Raw genomic sequence first — 20,333 nt, 5'->3', positions numbered from 1 at the left:
TCCAGTCTACTGTATTCCATTCCATTCCTGTCAATTCCATTCCACTCCATTCCACTCTATTCAATTCCACTCCATTCCATTCCATTCCATTCCATTCCTCTCCTTTCCACTCCACTCCACTCCAATTCATACCACTCCACTACAGTCCATTCCATTCCATTCCACTCATTTACAATCCACTCCATTCCACTCCACTCCATTGTACTCCACTTCAATCCACTCCTTTCCACTCCACTCCCATTCATTCCACTCTATTCCATTATACTCCACTCCACTCCACTCCTTTCCACTCCACTCCAATTCATTTCACTCCTCTCCATTCCATTCAGCACCACTCCACTCCATTCCATTCCATTCCATTCCACTCCACTCCATTTCATTCCATTCCATTCCACTCCACTACACTCCATTCCATTCAACTCCTCTCCACTCCATTCCATTCCACTCCACTGCATTCCACTAGACTCTAATGTATTCCACTCCACTGCTTTCCATTCCACTCCACCCGATTCCATTCCATCGCACTCCATTCCATTCCATTGCACTCCAGTCCTCTCCAATCCTCTCCATTACACTCCTCTCCATTCCACTCCACTGCACTCCACTCAACTCCTTTCCTTTCCTTTACATTCCATTCCATTCCTTTCTTCTCACAGGATATAATCCAGTCACAAAAGCTGGAGTGCAGTGTTAGTATCTCAGCTCACTTTTCTTTTCACCATTCCACCGCATTCCGTTCCATTTCGTACCATTGCATTCCATCACATTCCATTCTATTTCACTCCACTCCACTCTACTCCATTCCATTCCACTCCATTCCACTGCATTCCACTCCACTTTTCCCCACTCCACTTTTCCCCACTCCACTCCATTCCACTGCACTCAACTCCCCTCAACACCACTCCATTCCACTTCACTCCATTCCAATGCAGTAAAGTCCACTCCATTCCATTCCATTCCACTCCACTCCACTCCACTCTAGCTCACTCCTCTCCACTCGATTCCTCTCAACTCCACTCCATTCCACTCCACTTCACTGCATTCTATTCCATTCCACTCCATTGCCTTCCACTCCAATGCATTCCACTCCATTTCCACTCCACTTCATTCCACTGCACTCTTCTCCATTCCACTCCGTCATACTCCATTCCGCTGCTTTCCATTCCACTCCACTCCACTTATTTCCACTCCACTCCATTCCATTCTACTCCATTCCATTCCACTCCACTCCACTCCACTCCTTTCCACTCCATTCCATTCCATTCCACTACACTCCATTTCACTCCGCTCTACATTCCACTCCACTACGTTCCATTCCATTCCACTCCATTCCATTCTGTTCCACTCCTATCCTTTCCATTCCACTCCATTCCATTCCATTTCACTCTCTTCCATTCCACTGCACTCCATTCCACTCCACTCCATTCCACTCCACTCTAATCCACTCCACTCTACTCCAGTCCATTCCATTACACTCAACTCCATTCCATTACACTCAACTCCATTCCATTCCTTTCTTTCCACAGGATCTCACTCTGTCACAAAGGCTGGAATGCAGTGGCACAATCTCAGCTCACATTACTTTTCACCATTCCGTTTCATTCCATTCCATCCCATTCCATTCCATTCTATTTCACTCCTCCCCACTCCACTCCACTGCACTCCATTCCATCCTCTTCCATCCTATTCCATTCGTCTCCATTCCCCTCCACTCCACTTCACTCCAATCCACTCCACTCCATTCCATTCCATTCCATTCCATTTCATTCCATTGCATTCCATTCCTTTCTTTCGACAGCATATCACTGTGTCAAACAGGCTGGAGTGCGGTGGCACCATCTCAGCTCTCATTTCTTGTCAACTTTCCATTGCACTGCATCCTATCGCATTGCGTTCCATTTCATTCCATTCCATTCTATTCTATTCCTTTAAATTCCATTCCATTACACTTCATTCCACTCCACTCCACTCCACTACATTCCATTACACCCGATTCCATTCCACTCCATTTCTCTCTTCTCCACTCCAATGCACTCCACTCTACTGCTTTCCATTCCAACCCATTATATTCCGCTCCATTCCACTGCACTTCACTCCATCTCCTTCCACTCCACTTCATTCCGAACCATTCCATTCCCTTCCATTCCTCTCCATTTCACTACACTCCACTTCACTCCTCTCCATTCCATTCCATTCCATTCCATTCCATTACATTCCACTGCATTCCATTCCATTCCTTTCTTTACAGAGTATCTCACTCTGTCACCCAAACAGGAATGCAGTGGCAGAATCTCAGCTCACATTCCATTCCGTTTTATTCCATTACATTCCCCTCCGCTATGCTCCAATCTGCTCCATTCCATTCCGTTCCATTTCTTTGCATTCCAATCCATTCCATTCCATTTCATTGCATTCCATTCCATTCCATTGCATTCCATTCCATTCCATTGCATTCCATTCATTTGCATTCCACTCAATTCCACTCCGTTCCACTCCAATCCATTCCCTTCCCTTCCATTCCATTCTATTCCCTTCCAATCCTTTCTTGGGACAGGATCTCCCTTTATCACACAGGCTGTAGCGCAGTGGCACAGTCTCAGCACACATTTCCCCATTCCTTTCCATTCTGTTCCTTTCTGTTCCGTGTCCTTCCGTTCCATTCCAGTACGTTTCACTGCACTCCACTCCACTCAACTACATTCCATTACATCCGATTGCTTTCCACTCCATTCCATTACTCTCCACTCCACCACACTCCACTCCATTCCATTCCACTCCATCCCATTCCAATCCACTCCATTCCACTGCACTCCAATCCACCCCACTCAACTCACTTCATTTCTTCCTTTCGATCGCATTCCATTCCTCTCCATTCCACTCCAGTCCACTCCACTCCATTCCATTTCATTCCATTGCATTCCCTTCCATTCCTTTCTATCGAGAGGATTTGACTCTGACAGCCAGCCTGGAGCTCAGTGGCACAATCTCAGCTCGCATTTCATTCTTCCATTCCATGGCATTCCAGTACATTGCTTTCCATTCCATTGCATTCCATTCCATTGCAATCGAATGCATTCCACTGCATTCTGTTCCTTTCCTATCCATTCCATTCCATTACACTCAATTCCACTCCACTTCACTCCACTCCACTCCACTCCATTGCATTCCATTCAACTCCACTAAACTCCACTTCTCTCCATACCATTCCACCCTACTCCAATCCACTCCAATCTAATCCATACCATTCCACTCCACTCCACTCCTCTCCACTCGACTCCACTCCATTCCATTCAATTCCATTCCATTCCACCCCACTCCATTCCACTCCACTCCATTACATTCCAGTGAATTCCATTCCATTCCTCTCCATTGCATCCCATTCCAGGCAACTCCATTGCATTCCTCTCCATTCCATTCAATTCCACTCAATTCCATTCCACTCCACTCTATTTGATTCCATTCCACGACATGTCATTCCACTCCATTCCATTACATCCCATTGCACTCCATTCCATTCCTCTCCACTCCCTTCCACTCCACTCCACTGTATTCAAATTCATTCCATTCCATTCCAATCCCCTGCATTCCACTCTACTCCACTGCACTCCATTCCACTAGACTCCACTCAATTCCATTCAATCCCATTCCATTCCACCCCACTCCATTCCTCTCAACTCCATTACATTCAATTCCATTCCATTCCACGCCACTCCATTCCACTCCACTCCATTACATTCCAGTCCATTCCATTCCATTCCTCTCCATTCCATTCCATTCCAGTCCATTCCATTCCATTCCTCTCCATTCCATTCCATTCCCGTCCATTCCATTGCATTCCTCTCCATTCCATTCAATTCCACTCCGTTCCATTCCACTTCACCCCATTTCATTCCATTCCACTACATGTCATTCCACTCCACTCCATTACATTCCACTGCACTCCATTCCATTCCATTCCTCTCCGCTCCCTTCCACTCCACTCCACTGTATTCAAATTCATTCCATTCCATTTCACTCCCCTGCATTCCACTCTACTACACTGCACTCCATTCCACAGGACTTCACTCAATTCCATTCAATTCCATTCCATTCCAAGCCACTCCATTCCACTCCGCTCCATTACATTCAATTCCATTCCATTCCACCCCACTCCATTCCACTCCACTCCATTACATTCAATTCCATTCCATTCCACCCCACTCCCTTCCATTCCAATCCATTCCATTCCATTCCATTCCTATCCATTCCATTCCACTCCATTCCAGTCCATTCCATTCCACTCCATTCCATTCCACTCCATTCCAGTCCATTCCATTCCACTCCATTCCATTCCACTCCATTCCATTCCACTCCATTCCATTCCGTTCCACTCCACTCCATTCGTTATCTCTCCACTCAACTCCATTGGACTCCACTCCACTGCATTCCACTCCACTGCATTCCCTTCCACTCCACTCCACTCCATTCCACTCCACTCCACTCCATTTCATTCCATCGATTCCATTCCACTCCACTCCATTCCTCTCCACTCCACTCCATGTCATTTCACCCCACTCTACTCCATTCCAATCCACTCAACTCCACTCCACTCCACTCCACTCCATTCCACACCTTTCCATTCCATTAGTCTACACTCCATTCCATTACATTATATTGCATTCCATTACATTCCATTCTAATACATTCAACTCTGCTACATTCCAATCAACTCCATTCCTCTAAAATCCACGCCACTGCACTCCACACCACTGTACTCCATTCAATTCCATTCCACTCCATTCCATTGCATTCCTTTCTTTCCACAGAATCTCACTCTGTCAGAAATGCTGTAGTGCAGTGGACTATCTCAGCACTGATTTCTTTTCACCATTCCATTCCATCCCATTCCATTCCATTCTAATTCACTCCACTCCACTCCATTCCACTCCATCTCATTCCATTCGACAACATTCCACACCACTCCAATCCAATCCACTATAGTCCAGTCTATTCCATTCTATTCCATTCCTTTCCATTTCACTCCATTGCATTCCATTCCTCTCTTTCGACAATATATCACTGTGTCACCCAGGCTGGAATGTAGGGGCACACTCTCAGCTCACATGACGTATAAGCTTTCCATTGCTTTGCATTCTATTCTGTAGCATTCCAAAACATTCCATTCCATTCCCTTCCATTCCACTCCGTTTCACTCCATTCCACTCCACTCCTCTACATTCCATTATATCCTATTCCATTCCACTCCATTCCACTCCTCTCCACTCCACCTCAATACACTCCACTCCATTCCACTCCGTCCAATTCCATTCTGCTGCATCCCACTGCACTCTGCTGCATCCCACTCCACTACACTTCGTTCCATCCAATTCCATTCCTCTCCATTGCAATCCACTCCAATTCATTCCACTCCACTCCACTCCAGTTCAATCCACAACAATCCATTCAATTCCATTCCATTCCACTCCAGTGCATTCAATTCCATTCCTTTGTTTCAAGAGTATGTCACTGTCACCCAGACTGGAGGGCAGTAGCACAATCTTAGCTCATATTTCATTATTCCTTTGCATTGCATTCCATTCCATTATTTTCCATTCCGTTCCATTCCGTTCCACTACCCTCCACTCCATTCCATTCCTTTCATTCCATTCAATTCCCTTCCATTCCGCTGCATTCCACTCCACTTTTTTCCAATACACTACACTCCATTCCACTGCACTCCACTCCACTCACCATCACTTATTCCACTCCACTCCATTCCAGTCCAGTAAACTCCACTCCACTCCATTGCATTCAATTCCACTCCACTCCTGTCCAGTCCACTTCTCTCCATTCCCTTCGATTCAACTCCAATCCACTCCACTCCACTCCATTCCATTGCACTTCACTGCACTCCATTCCATTCCACTCCATTGCATTCCAATCCATTTCTATCCATTCCAATCCACTCCACTCCATTCGATTCCACTCCACTTCATTCCCTTACCCCCCACTGCATTCCATTCCACTCCACTCCACTCCATTCCATTCCACTTCACTCAATTCCATTCCATTCCACTCCATTCCTCTCCACTCTACTTCATTCCACTCCACTCCATTCCATTCCACTTCACTCAATTCCATTCCATTCCACTCCATTCCTCTCCACTCTACTTCATTCCACTCCACTCCATTCCATTCCACTCCACTCCGTTCCATTCCGTTCCACTCCATTCCTTTCCATTCCACTCCACTTCACTACATTCCACTCCGTTCCACTCCATTCCATTCCATTCCAATTCTTTCCACTCCTTTCCATTCCATTCTACTCCATACCAGTCCACTCTACTGCACTCCACTCCACTGCACTCCATTCCACTGCACTCCACTCCATTCCATTCCATTCCACTCCACTCCTTTCCATACAATTCCCTCCTTTCCATGCCACTCCATTGCACCCACTCCTTTCCAGTCCACTCCATTCCACTCCACTCCATTCCATTCCATTCAATTCCACTGCACTCCAATCCATTCCACTCCACTCCACTCAATTCCACTCCACGTCTCTCCATTCCATTCCATTTCACTCCATTACATTCCACTTCACTCCATTCCAGTCCATTCCACTCCATTCCACTCCACTCCACTCCAGTCTTCTGCATTCCATTCCACTCCAGTCCACTCTACGCCTTTCCATTCCATTCCACTTCATTCTACTCCACTCCACTCCATTCCTGTCCAATATATTCCATTCATTTCCATTAATTTCCACTACATTCCATTGCACTCCATTCCTTTCCACTCCTTTCTTACCCACTCCACTCCATTTCAGTCCTCTCCATTCCATTGCACTCCACTCCACTCCTCTCCACTCCACTCCATTCCATTCCACTCCTCTCCACTCCACTCCACACCATTCCTCTCCACTCCATTTCAGTCCATCCCATTCTACTCCACTATACTACATTCCACTCCACTCCACTCCATTCCACTCTACTGCCCTCGGTTCCGTTCCATTCCATTCCATTCCACTCCATTCCATTCCATTCCAATCCAATCCACTCTACTTCATTACACTCCAATCCATTCAATTCCACTCTACTCCAGTCCTCTCCATGCCATTCCACTCCACTCCATTCCAATCCATTCCACTCCGCTCCACTCCACTCCATTCCACTCCACTGCACTCCATTCCACTCCACTCCACTCCAGTCCATTCCATTCCATTTCTTTCCACTCAATTCAAATCCATTTCACTCCATTGCACTCCACTCCACTCCATTCCACTGCACTACATTCAATTCCTATTCATTCCATTCCACTCCACTCCACTTGCCTGCACGCCATTCCACCCCATTCAATTCCACTTCACTCCTTTCCAATCCACTCCACTCCACCTCACTCCAGTCCGCTCTATTCCATTCCATTCCATTCCACTGCATTCCATTCAATTCTTTTCTTTCGAGATTATCTCACTCTGTCACCCCGCCTGCAGTGCAGTGGCTCATTCTCAGCTCACATTCCATCCCGTTCTGTTCCTTTCCATTCCATTCTATTCAGTTACACTCCGCTCTGCTCCACTCAAATCCACTCCGTTCCATTCCATTCCTTTCCCTTCCATTCCATTCCACTCAATTCCCCTCTGCTTCACTCCAATCCATTCCTTTCCATTCCACTCCTTTAGTTCGGGAGGATCTCCCTCTGTCACACAGGCTGTAGTACAGTGACACAATCTCAGCACACATTTCTTCAATCCGTTCTGTTCCATTCTTTTCTGTTCCTTTCTGTTCGATTCCATTCCACTCCACTACGTTCCATGACATCCGATTCCATTCCATTCCATTCCATTCCAGTCCACTCCACCCCACTCCACTCCACTTCATTCCATTCCATTCGTTCCCATCCCATTCCTCTCCACTCCACTCCGCTTCACTCCACTGCAGTCTACACCATTCCATTCCGTTAAATTGCGTTCCATTCCAACGCATTTCATTCCATTCCTTTCTTTTGAGAGTATCTCACTCTGTCACCCAGCCTGGAGCACAGTGACGCAATCTCACCTCACATTCCATTCCGTTCCATTCCGTTCCTTTCCATTGTGTTCCACTTCGCTCCTCTCTGCTCTGCTCCAATCCGCACCATTCCATCCCATTCCCTTCCATTCCATTCCATTCCATTCCACTCAATTCCACTCTGCTCCACTCAAATCCATTCCATTCCGCTGCATTCCATTCCATTCCATTCCACTCCTTTCTTTTGAAAGGATCTCCTTCTGTCACACAGGCTCTAGCGCAGAGGCACCATCCCAGCAAATATTTCTTCACTCATTTCCATTCCATTCCGTTCAATTCCATTCCGTTCCGTTCCATTCCTTTTCACTCCCATCGACTCCAATCCGCTCCGTTCCATTCCATTCCATTCCGTTCCATTCCGTTCCATTCCAATAAATTACACTCTGTTCCACTCCAATCCATTCCATTCCATTCCATTCCGTTCCATTCCATTCCATTCCATTCCGTTCCACTCCATTCCATTCCATTCCATTCCACTCCTTTCTTTTGACAGGTTCTCCCTGTGTCACACAGGGTGTAGCACTGTGGCACAATCTCAGCACACATTTCTGCATTTCATTCCTTTCCGTTCCATTCCGTTCAGTTCTGTTCCATTCCGTCACGTTCCGTGTACTCCGTGCCACTCCACTTTACTCCACTCCACTACATTCCATTACATCTGATTCCATTCCACTCCTCTTCACTCGACTCCATTCCATGCCATCCCATTCCATTCTGCGCCATTCCACTGCACTCAACTCCACCCCACTCCACTCCATTGCTTTTCATTCTGTTCTATCCAATTCCATTCCTCTCCACTCCTCTCCACACCACTTCACTCCACTTCAGTCTGCACCATTCCATTCCACTCCATTCCATTTCACTGCATTTCATTACATTCCTTTCTTTAGAGAGTATCTAACTTTGTCGCCCAGACTGGAGTGCAGTAGCACAATCTCAGCTCACTTTTCATTATTCCATTCCATTCCATTCCATTCCACTGCATTTAATTCCATTCCTTTCTTTCCACAGGATCTCACTCTGTCAGAAAGACTGGCGTGCAGTGGCACAATCTCAGCTCACATTTCTATGCAGCTTTCCGTTCCATTCCATTCCATCCCATTCCATTCCATTCTATTTCACTCCACCCCACTCCACTTCATTTCATTCCATTCCACTCCATTCCATTCCATTTCTTTCTTTCCACAGGATAGCAGTCTGTCACTAATGCTGGAGTGCAGTGGTACAATCTCAGTTCACATTTCTATTCACCATTGCATTGCATTCCATTCCATCCCATTGCATTCCATTCTAATTCACTCCACTCCACTGCCCTCAACCCCACTCCACTCCAATCCATACCATTGCATTCCAAGGCATTTCACTTCATTGCATTCCATTCCTTTCTTTCTACAGGATATTAGTGTGTCACCCATCTGGAATGCAGTGGCACAATCTCAGCTCACATTACGTTTCAACATTCCATTGCATTGCGTTCTATTCCATTGCATTCCATTCCATTCCATCTGATTCCATTCCACTCCGTTCCACTCCACTCCCTTCCACTCCACTCCACTCCATTCCATTACATCTGATTCCATTCCTCTCCATTCCACTACCCTCCACTCCACAGTACTCCACTCCACTCCATTCCACTCCATCCGATTCCATTCCGTTTCATTCCATGGCACTCCAATCCATCCCACTCCACTGCACTTCATTCTGTTCCATTCCATTCCATTCCCCTCCATTCCACTCCACTCCACTTCACTCCACTCCACTCCAGTTCACTCCATTCCATTCCATTCCATTCCATTCCATTCCATTCCATTCTTTCCTTTCGGGAATATCTCACTCTCTCATCCAGCCAGGAGTGCAGTGGCATTATCTCAGTTCACATTTCATTACTCCATTCCATTCCATTCCATTCCATTCCATTTCATTCCATTATATTACATTACACCAAATTCCACTCCATTCCACTCCAATTTATTTCATTCCATTCCATTTAATTCCACTCCTTTCTTTCGACAGGATCTCCCTCTGTCACACAGGCTGTAGCCTAGTGGCACAATCTCAACACACGTTTCACCATTCGGTTCCCTAACGTTCTGTTCCATTCCGTTCCGTTCCTTTCTATTCCGTTCCATTCCGTTTCACTACACTCCACTCCACTACTTTCCATTACAACCGATTCCATTCCACTTCATTCCACTTCTCTCCAATCAAACGCACTCCACTCCACTCCATTCCACGCCATACCATTCCATTCTGCTCCATTCCACTTCAGTCCACACCACACCACTCCACTCCACTTCATTTCATTCCATTCCATCCCATTCCATTGCTTTCCATTCCACTCCACTCCACTTCACTCCACTCCACTACGGTCCGCTCCATTCCATTCCGTTCCACTACATTCAAATGTTTAGAGAGAATGCCACTCTGTCACCCAGCCTGGAGTGCAGTGGCACTATCTCAGCTCATATTTCATTATCCCATTACCTTCCATTGCATTTCATTTCATTGGATTCCGCTCAATTGCATTTCCTTCCATTCCATTCCATTACCTTCCATTACATTCCATTGCTCTCCATTCCATTACGTTCCACTCCACTCCATTCAATTCCATTCCACTCCACTCCAATCCATTAAACTCCACTCCACTCCATTAAACTCCACTCCACTTCATTCCATTCCATTCAATTCCTCTTCATTGCATTAAACTCCAATGCATTCCATTCCACTCAACTGCATTCCATTCCACTCTACTCCATTCCATTCCACTCCAATCCATTCCATTCCATTCCACTCCACAAGATTTCACTCCACTCCACTCCATTGCACTAATTCCCATTCTATTCCACTCCATTCCACTGCACTCCACTACATCCCACTCCACTCCACTTCATTCTATTCCATTCCATTGCATTCCATTCCTCTTCATTCCACTCCACTCCACTCCACTTCACTGCAGTCTAGTCCATTCCATTGCATTCCATTCCATTCCGTTGCATTCCATTCCATTTCTTTCCATTACTTTCCATTCCATTCCATTCCATTCCATTCCACTCCATTCCACTCCACTCAACTCCCCTCCACTCCACGCCATTGCATTCCACGCCACTCTTCTAAACTGCACTCCACTCCACTCCTTTCCACTCCATTCCAATCCACTCCACTCCAATCCATACCATTCCACTCCACTCCACTCCTCTCTACTCCTCTCCACTCCACTCCATTCCATTCCATTCAATTCCATTCCATTCCTCTCCACTCCTTTCCATTCTACTCCACTACATTCAATTTCGTTCCATTACACTGCACTCCGCTGCATTCCACTTCACTCCACTGCACTCCTTTCCACTAGACTCCACTCCATTCCACTCTACTCCATTCCATTCCACTCCACTCTATTCCTTTCAACTCCACTCAACTCCATTCCATTCCACTCCACTGCATTCCACTCCACTCCATTCCACTCCACTCCACTCCATTCCTCTCCACTCCACTCCATTGCATTCCATCCATTCCATTACACTCCTCTCCATTCCACCCCACTCCATTCCATTCCATTCCACCCCACTCCATTCCATTAAACTCCACTCCACTCCATTCCATTCCACCACACTCCACTCCATTCGAATTCACGCCACTCCATTCCACTCCCCTGTACTCCTTTCCACACCATTCCATTCCATTCTTCTCCACTCCGTTCCATTCCGTTACACTCCATTCCATTACATTCCACTCCAATCCGTTCACATCCGCTAAATTCCAATCCACTCCATTCCTCTAAACTCCACTACACTGCACTCCACGCCACTGTACTCCATTCCATTCCATTGCACTCCATTCCATTCCATTGCACTCCATTCCATTGCATTCCTTTCTTTACGCAGGATCTCACCCTGTCACAAATGCTGTAGTGCAGTGGCTCTATTTCAGCTCACTTTTCTTTTCAGCGTTCCATTGCATTCCATTCCATCACATTCCATTCCATTCTAATTCTCTCCACTCCACTCCACTCCATTCCATTCCACTCCATCCCATTCCATTCGACATCATTCCACTCCACTCCAATCCAATCCATTCCAGTCCACTCCACCCCATTCCATTCCATTCCATTCCGTTTCACTCCATTGCATTCCATTCCTTTCTTTCGACAGGATATCACTGTGTCACCCAGGCTGGGATGAAGGGGCACAATCTCAGCTCACATAACGTATCAGCTTTCTATTGATTTGAATTCTATTACATAACATTCCATAGCATTCCATTCTATTCCATTCCATTCCATTCAATTCCATTCCATTCAACTGCATTCCACTCCATTCCACTCCACTCCTCTACATTCCATTACATGCTATTCCATTCCTCTCCATTCAACTCCACTCCACTCCACCTCACCACACTACACTCTATTCCACTCCATCTCATTCAATTCCTCTGCATTACACTGCACTCCACTGCATCTCACTCCACTCCACTTCATTCCATTGCATTCCATCCCATTCCATTCCTCTCCATTCCAATCCACTCCACTTCATTCCACTCCACTCCACTCCAGACTACTCCATTCCAATCCATTCCATTCCATTACACTCCACTGCATTCCTTTCCATTCATTTTTTTTGAGAGTATGTCACTCTGTCACCCAGCCTGCAGCGCAGTAGCACAATCTCAGCTCACGTTGCATTATTCCATTGCATTGCATTCCATTCCATTACAATCCATTCCACTCCATTCCATTCCATTCCATTTCACTCCATTCCATTCCATTCCATTCCATTCCATTCCATTCCATTCCATTGCATTCCATTCCATTCTTTTAAGTTGTGTACCATTCCGTTCCATTCTCTTCCACTCCACTCCACTCCATTCCATTAAATTCCATTCCATTCCATTCCATTCCACTGCATTCCACACCAATTTTCCCCACTCCACTACACTTCATTCCACTGCACTCCACTCCACTCAAAACCACTCCATTCCACTCCACTCCATTCCAATGCAGTAAACTCTACTCCACTCCATTCCATTCCACTCCATTCCACTCCACTCCAGTCCATTCCACTTCACTGCATTCCATTCCATTCCACTTCATTGCCTTCCACTCCAAACCATTTCACTCCATTCCACTCCACTTCATTCCACTCCACTTCACTCTATTCCACTCCATCACACTCCATTTCATTGCTATCCATTCCACTCCACTCCACTTAATTCCACTGCACTCCATTCCATTCCACTCCACTCCATTCCACTCCACTCCTCCTCGTTCCACTCCACTCCATTCCACTCCACTCCACTCCATTCCACTCCACTCCACTTCATTCCACTCCACTACATTCCATTCCACTCCTATCCTTTCCATTCCACTCCATTCCATTCCGTTTCACTCTCCTCCATTCCACTGCACTCCATTCAACTCCTCTCCATTCCACTCCACTCCAATCCACTCCACTCTACTCCAGTCCATTCCATTCCACTAAACTCCTTTCCATTCCTTCCTTTCCACAGAATCTCACTCTGTCACAAGGCTGGAATGCAGTGGCACAATCTCAGCTCACCTTACTTTTCACCATTCGGTTACATTCCATTCCATCCCATTCCATTTCATTCCATTCCATCCCATTCCATTCCATTCTATTTCACTCCATTCCACTCCACTGCACTCCATTCGATTCTCTTCCATCCCATTCCATTCGACTCCATTCCCCTCCACTCCACATCACTCCAATCCATTCCACTCCATTCCATTCTATTCCATGCCATTTCATTCCATTGCATTCCATTCCTTTCTTTCGACAGCATATCACTGTTTCAAACAGGCTGGAGTGCGGTGGCACCATCTCAGCTCTCATATCTTGTCAACATTCCATTGCACTGCATCCTATTACATTGCATTCCATTCCATTCTATTCCATTCCATTACATTTCGTTCTACTCCACTCCACTCCACTACATTCCATTACACCCGATTCCATTCCACTCCATTCCTCTCCTCTCCACTCCAATGCACTCGACTCTACTGCTTTCCATTCCAACCCATTATATTCCACTCCATTCCACTGCACTTCACTCCATCTCCTTCCACTCCGCTTCATTCCAAACCATTCCATTCCCTTCCATTCCTCTCCATTTCACTACACTCCACTTCACTCCTCTCCACTCCAGTCCACTCCGTTCCATTCCATTCCATTCCATTCCATTCCATTCCATTCGTTTCTTTTGAGAGTATCTCACTCTGTCACCCAAACAGGAACGCAGTGGCAGAATCTCAGCTCACATTCCATTCCGTTTTATTCCGTTACATTCCCCTCCGCTATGCTCCAATCTGCTCCATTCCATTCCATTCCATTCCATTTCTTTGCATTCCAATCCATTCCATTCCATTCCATTGGATTCCACTCCATTCCTTTGCATTCCACTCAATTCCACTCCGCTCCACTCCAATCCATTCCTTTCCATTTCATTCCATTCCCTTCCAATCCTTTCTTGCGACAGTATCTTCCTTTGTCACACAGGCTGTAGCGCCGTGGCACAGTCTCAGCACACATGTCTCCATTCCATTCCATTCTGTTCCGTTCTGTTCCATTTCATTCCGTTCCATTCCACTCCGTTTCACTGCACTCCACTCCACTCAACTACATTCCTTTACATCCGATTCCATTCCACTCCATTCCAATACTCTCCACTCCACCACACTCCACTCCATTCCATTCCACTCCATCCCATTCCAATCCACTCCTTTCCACTGCACTCCATCCCCCCTACTCACCTCACTTCATTCCATTCCATTCCATCCCATTCCATTCATCTCCATAACACTCCAGTCCACTCCATTCTATTCCATTCCATTTCATTCCAATCCACTCTACTCCACTCCATTCCTTCCCTCTCCATTCCACTCCACTCCACTCCACTTCACTCCACTGCACTCCAGTCCACTCCATTCAATTCCATTGCATTCCATTCCATTCCTTTCTATCGAGAGAATTTGACTCTTACACCCAGCCTGGCGCTCAGTGGCACAATCTCAGCTCATATTTCATTATTCCATTCCATTGCATTCCAATACATTGCATTCCATTCCATTCCATTCCATTGCATTCCAATGCATTCCACTGCATTCTGTTCCTTTCCTATCCATTTCATTCCATTCCACTCTATTCCACTCCACTTAACTCCACTCCAATCCACTTCACTCCTCTCCACTTCACTCCACTCCACTCCATTGCATTCCATTCAACTACACTAAACTCCACTTCACTCCAAACCATTCCATTCCGCTCCAATCCACTCCAATCCAATCCATACAATTCCACTCCACTCCACTCCTCTCCACTCCACTCCATTCCATTCAATTCCATTCCATTCCACCCCACTCCATTACATTCCACTCCATTACATTCCAGTCCATTCCATTCCATTGCTCTCCATTCCATTCCATTCAAGTCCATTCCATTCCATTCATCTCCATTCCATTCAATTCCACTCCTTTCCATTCCATTCCATTCCATTTCATTCCATTCCACTACATGTCATTCCACTCCACTCCATTCCATTCCACTGCACTCCATTCCATTCCATTCCTCTCCACTCCCTTCCACTCCACTCAACTGCATTCAAATTCATTCCATTCCATTCCACTCTCCCCCATTCCACTCTAGTCCACTGTACTCCATGCTACTAGACTCCACTACATTACATCCAATCCCATTCCATTCCAACCCACTCCATTCCACTCCACTCCGTTACATTCAACTCCATTCCATTCCACCCGACTCCATTCCACTCCACTCCATTCTTATCCACTCCACTCCATGTCATTGCACCCCACTCCACTCCATTCCAATCCACTCAACTCCATTCCATTCCACTCCACTCCATTCCACACAATTCCATTCCATTACTCTCCACTCCATTCCATTACATTATATTCCATTCCATTACATTCCATTCTAATTCATTCAACTCTGCTACATTCCAATCAACTGAATTCCTCTAAACTACACTACACTGCACTCCACGCCACTGCACTCCATTCAATTCCATTCCGCTACATTCCATTGCCTTCCTTTCTTTCCACAGGATCTCACTCTGTCAGAAATGCTGTAGTGCAGTGGACAATCTCAGCTCTCATTTGTTTTCACCATTCGATTGCATTCCATTCCATCCCATCCCATTCCATTCCATTCTAATTCATTCCACTCCGCTCCACTCCATTCCATTCCACTCCATCTCATTCCATTCGATATCATTCCACACCACTCCAATCCAATCAACTGTAGTCCACTCCACTCCGTTCTATTCCATTCCTTTCAATTTCATTCCATTGAATTCCATTCCTTTCTTTCGACAATATATCACTGTGTCCCCCAGGCTGGAGTGTAGGGGCACAATCTCAACTCTCATGACGTATCACTCCATTCCATTCCATTCCATTCCATTCCACTCCACTTCATTCCATTCCGTTGCAATCCACTCCACTACATTCCACTCAGTTCGACTCCATTATATTCCATTCCAATTCTTTCCACTCAATTCCATTCCATTCTACTCCATACCAGTCCACTCTACTCCACTCCACTCCACTGCACTCCATACCATTCCATTCCACTCCACTCCTTTCCATGCATTTCCACTCCTTTCCACGACACTCCATTCCACCCACTCCGTTCCAGTCCACTCCATTCCATTCCATTCCATTCCATTCCACTGCACTCCAATCCATTCCACTCCACTCCACTCGATTCTTTTACACTTCTCTCCATTCCATTCCATTTCACTCCATTCCATTCCATTTCACTCCATTCCATTCCATTTCACTCCATTACATTCCATTTCACTCCATTCAAGTTCATTCCACTCTATTCCACTCCACTCCACTCCAGTCCACTCCATTCCATTCCACTCGAGTCCATTCTATGCCATTCCATTCCATTCCACTCCATTCTACTCCACTCCATTCCTGTCCAATATATTCCATTCATTTCCATTAATTTCCACTCCATACCATTGCGCTCCATTCCTTTCCACCCCTTTCCTCCCCACTCCACTCCATTTCACGCCACTCCATTCCATTCCACTCCACTCCACTCCATTCCATTTCATTCCACTCCACTCCACTCCACACCGTTCCTCTCCAGTCCATTTCTGTCCATCCCATTCCACTCCACTATACTCCTTTCCATGCCACTCCACTCCATTCCACTCTACTGCACTCGGTTCCATTCCATTCCATTCCGTTCCATTCCACTCCGTTCCATTCCATTCCACTCCAATCCACTCTAATCCATTAAACTCCAATCCAGTCAATTCTACTCTACTCCACTCCTCTCCATGCCATTCCACTAAACTCCATTTCATTCCATTCCATTCCACTCCACTCTACTCCATTCCAGTCCACTCCACTGCACTCCATTCCACTTCACTCCACTGCATTCCACTCCACTACACTCCATTCCACTCCACTCCATTCCATTCCATTCCATTCCATTCCATTTCATTCCACTCAATTCCATTCCATTTCACACCATTGCCCTCCACTCCACTCCATTCCACTGCACTCCATTTCATTCCAATTCATTTCGTACCACTCCACTCCACTCGCCTGCATGCCACTCTACCTGATTCAATTCCACTTCACTCCTTTCCGATCCACTCCACTTAATTACACTCCACTCCATTCCTTTCCATTCCATTCCTTGCCACTTCACTCCACTCCATTCCACTGCACTCCATTCCACTCCATTCCAATCCATTCAACTACATTTCCTTCCACTGCATTCCATTCCACTCCATTCCACTCAACTCCATTCCATTACAATCCTCTTCATTCCATTCCATTCCATTCTATTCCACTCCAATCCAAATCATTTCACTCCAATGCACTCCATTCCATTCCACTCCACTCCACTCAATTCTACTCCACTGCATTCGGTCCATTCCATTCCATTCCATTCCACTCTATTCCATTCCACTCCACTCCATTCCACTCCACTCCACTACATTCCATTCCATTCCATTTCTTTCCACACCACTCCATCCCGTTCTATTCCATTCCAGTCCCCTTTACTCCTTCCATTCCACTCCACTACCCTCCAATCCATTCCATTCCATTCTACTCCACTGAATTCCATTCAATTCCACTCCATTCCACTCCTCTCCCTTCCACCGAACTCCATTCAACTCCGCCATTCCATTCCATTCCTTTCCACTTCACTCCAATCCATTCCACTCCAGTCTTCTCCATTCTACTCCACTTCATTTCCTTCCATTCCATTGCATTCCTATCCATTCTATTCCAGTCCATTCCAGTCCATTCCAATCCATTCCATTCCATTCCACTCCATTCCTTCCCACTCCTCTCCATTACACTCCTCTCCTCTCCTCTCCATGTCACTCCATTACACTCTATTCCTTTCTACTCCAATGCACTCTAATCTCTTCCATTCCATTCGAATCCGTTCTACTCCACCCCACTCCTTTCTTCTCCACTCCATTCCTTTCCATTCCATTCAATAGCATTCGATTTCACTCCACTCCACTCAACTCCTCTCCATTCCATTCCACTCTTCTCCCACTCCATTCCACTACAGTACAATCCATTCCATTACACCCAACTCCATTCTACTCCACTCCACTGCTTCCACTCCAATCCATTCCACTCCACTCCCTTCCACTCCACTCCGTTCAACTCCACTCCATTCCATTCCATTCCAGTCCATGCCACTCCACTCACTCAATTCCATTCCACTCCACACCACTCAATGCCATCCATTCAATTTCGTTCCATTCCATTACACTCCACTCCATTCCATTCAACTCCACTCCACTCCTTTCCATTCTACTCCACTCTACTCCTCTCCACGCCATTCCACTTCTCTCCATTCTTTTCCATTCCATTCCACTCCACTCCAGTCCATTCCACACCATTCTAGTCCATTCCCCTCCATTCCATTCCACTGCACGCCACTCCATTCCATTCCATTGCACTCCACTCCATTCCATTCCATTCCTCTCTACTCCATTCCATTCCAGTACAGTCCACTCTACTCCAGTACACTCCACTCCATTCGATTCCACTCCACTCCATTCCATACCACACCATTCCAATCCACTCCATTCCATTCCACTCTACTCCACTCCATTCCACTCCACTCCACTCTATTCCTCTCCACTCCACTCTACTCCACTCTATTCCTCTCCACTCCACTCTACTCCATTCCATTCCATTCCACTCCATTTCATTCCATTCCAGTCCATTCCAGTCCACTCCACTTCATTCCACTCCATTCCTTTCCATTCCATTCCACTCCACTACATTCCATGACACTCCTTTCCACTTCACTTCATTCCACTCCACTTCATTCCACTCCACTCCATTCCATTCCTTTGTATTCCATTCCATGCCACTCCACTACAGTCCACTCCACACCATTCCGTTCCACTTCACTCCACAACACTCCAATCCACTAAATTCCGTTCCATTACATTCCATTCCGTTCCAGTGTATTTGTTTCCATTCTTTTCTTTCGAGAGTATCTCACTCTGTCACCCATCTTGGAGCACAGTGGCACAATCTTAGCTCACATTTCATTATGCCATTCAATTCCGTTCCATTCTATTCCATTCCATTCCACGGCAATCCATTACATTCCTTTCTTTCTGGAGTACCTCACTCTGTCACCCAACCTGGATCGCAGTGGCACAATCTCAGCTCACATTCCATTCCGTTCCGTTCTGTTGAATTGCGTTACGTTCCTTTACTTTTCGGGCTATTCAGCTCCAATCCACTCCATTCCATTCCACTCCATTGCATTCCGTTCCACTCAGGTCCACTCTGCTGCACTCCCATCCATTCCATTCCATTCCATTCCATTCCATTCCATTCCATTCCATTCCATTCCATTCCATTCCATTGCATTCCATTCCATTCCATTCCATTCCATTCCATTCCATTCCATTCCTTTCTTTTGACAGGATCTGCCTCTGTCACACAGGGTGTAGCGCAGTGGCACAATCTCAGCACACATTTCTCCCCTCCGTTCCGTTCCATTCCGTTCCGTTCCATTCTCTTCCATTCTGTTCCATTCTGTTCCGTTCCTTTCCACTCCACTACACTACACTACATTCCATTTCATCCGATTCCATTCCACTCTATTCCACTCCTGTCAACCCCACTGCACTCCACTCTGCTCCATTCCACTCCATCCCATTGCATTCCTCTAATTCCACTGCACTCTACTCCACCCCACTCCACTCCAATTTGTTCCATTCCATTCCATCCCATTCCCT

This window comes from Pongo abelii, chromosome 16 (assembly GCF_028885655.2).
Source record: "Pongo abelii isolate AG06213 chromosome 16, NHGRI_mPonAbe1-v2.0_pri, whole genome shotgun sequence".
NCBI lineage: Eukaryota > Metazoa > Chordata > Mammalia > Primates > Hominidae > Pongo > Pongo abelii.
The sequence above is the reverse complement of the archived record's forward strand: the minus strand, read 5'-3'. Positions refer to the sequence as shown.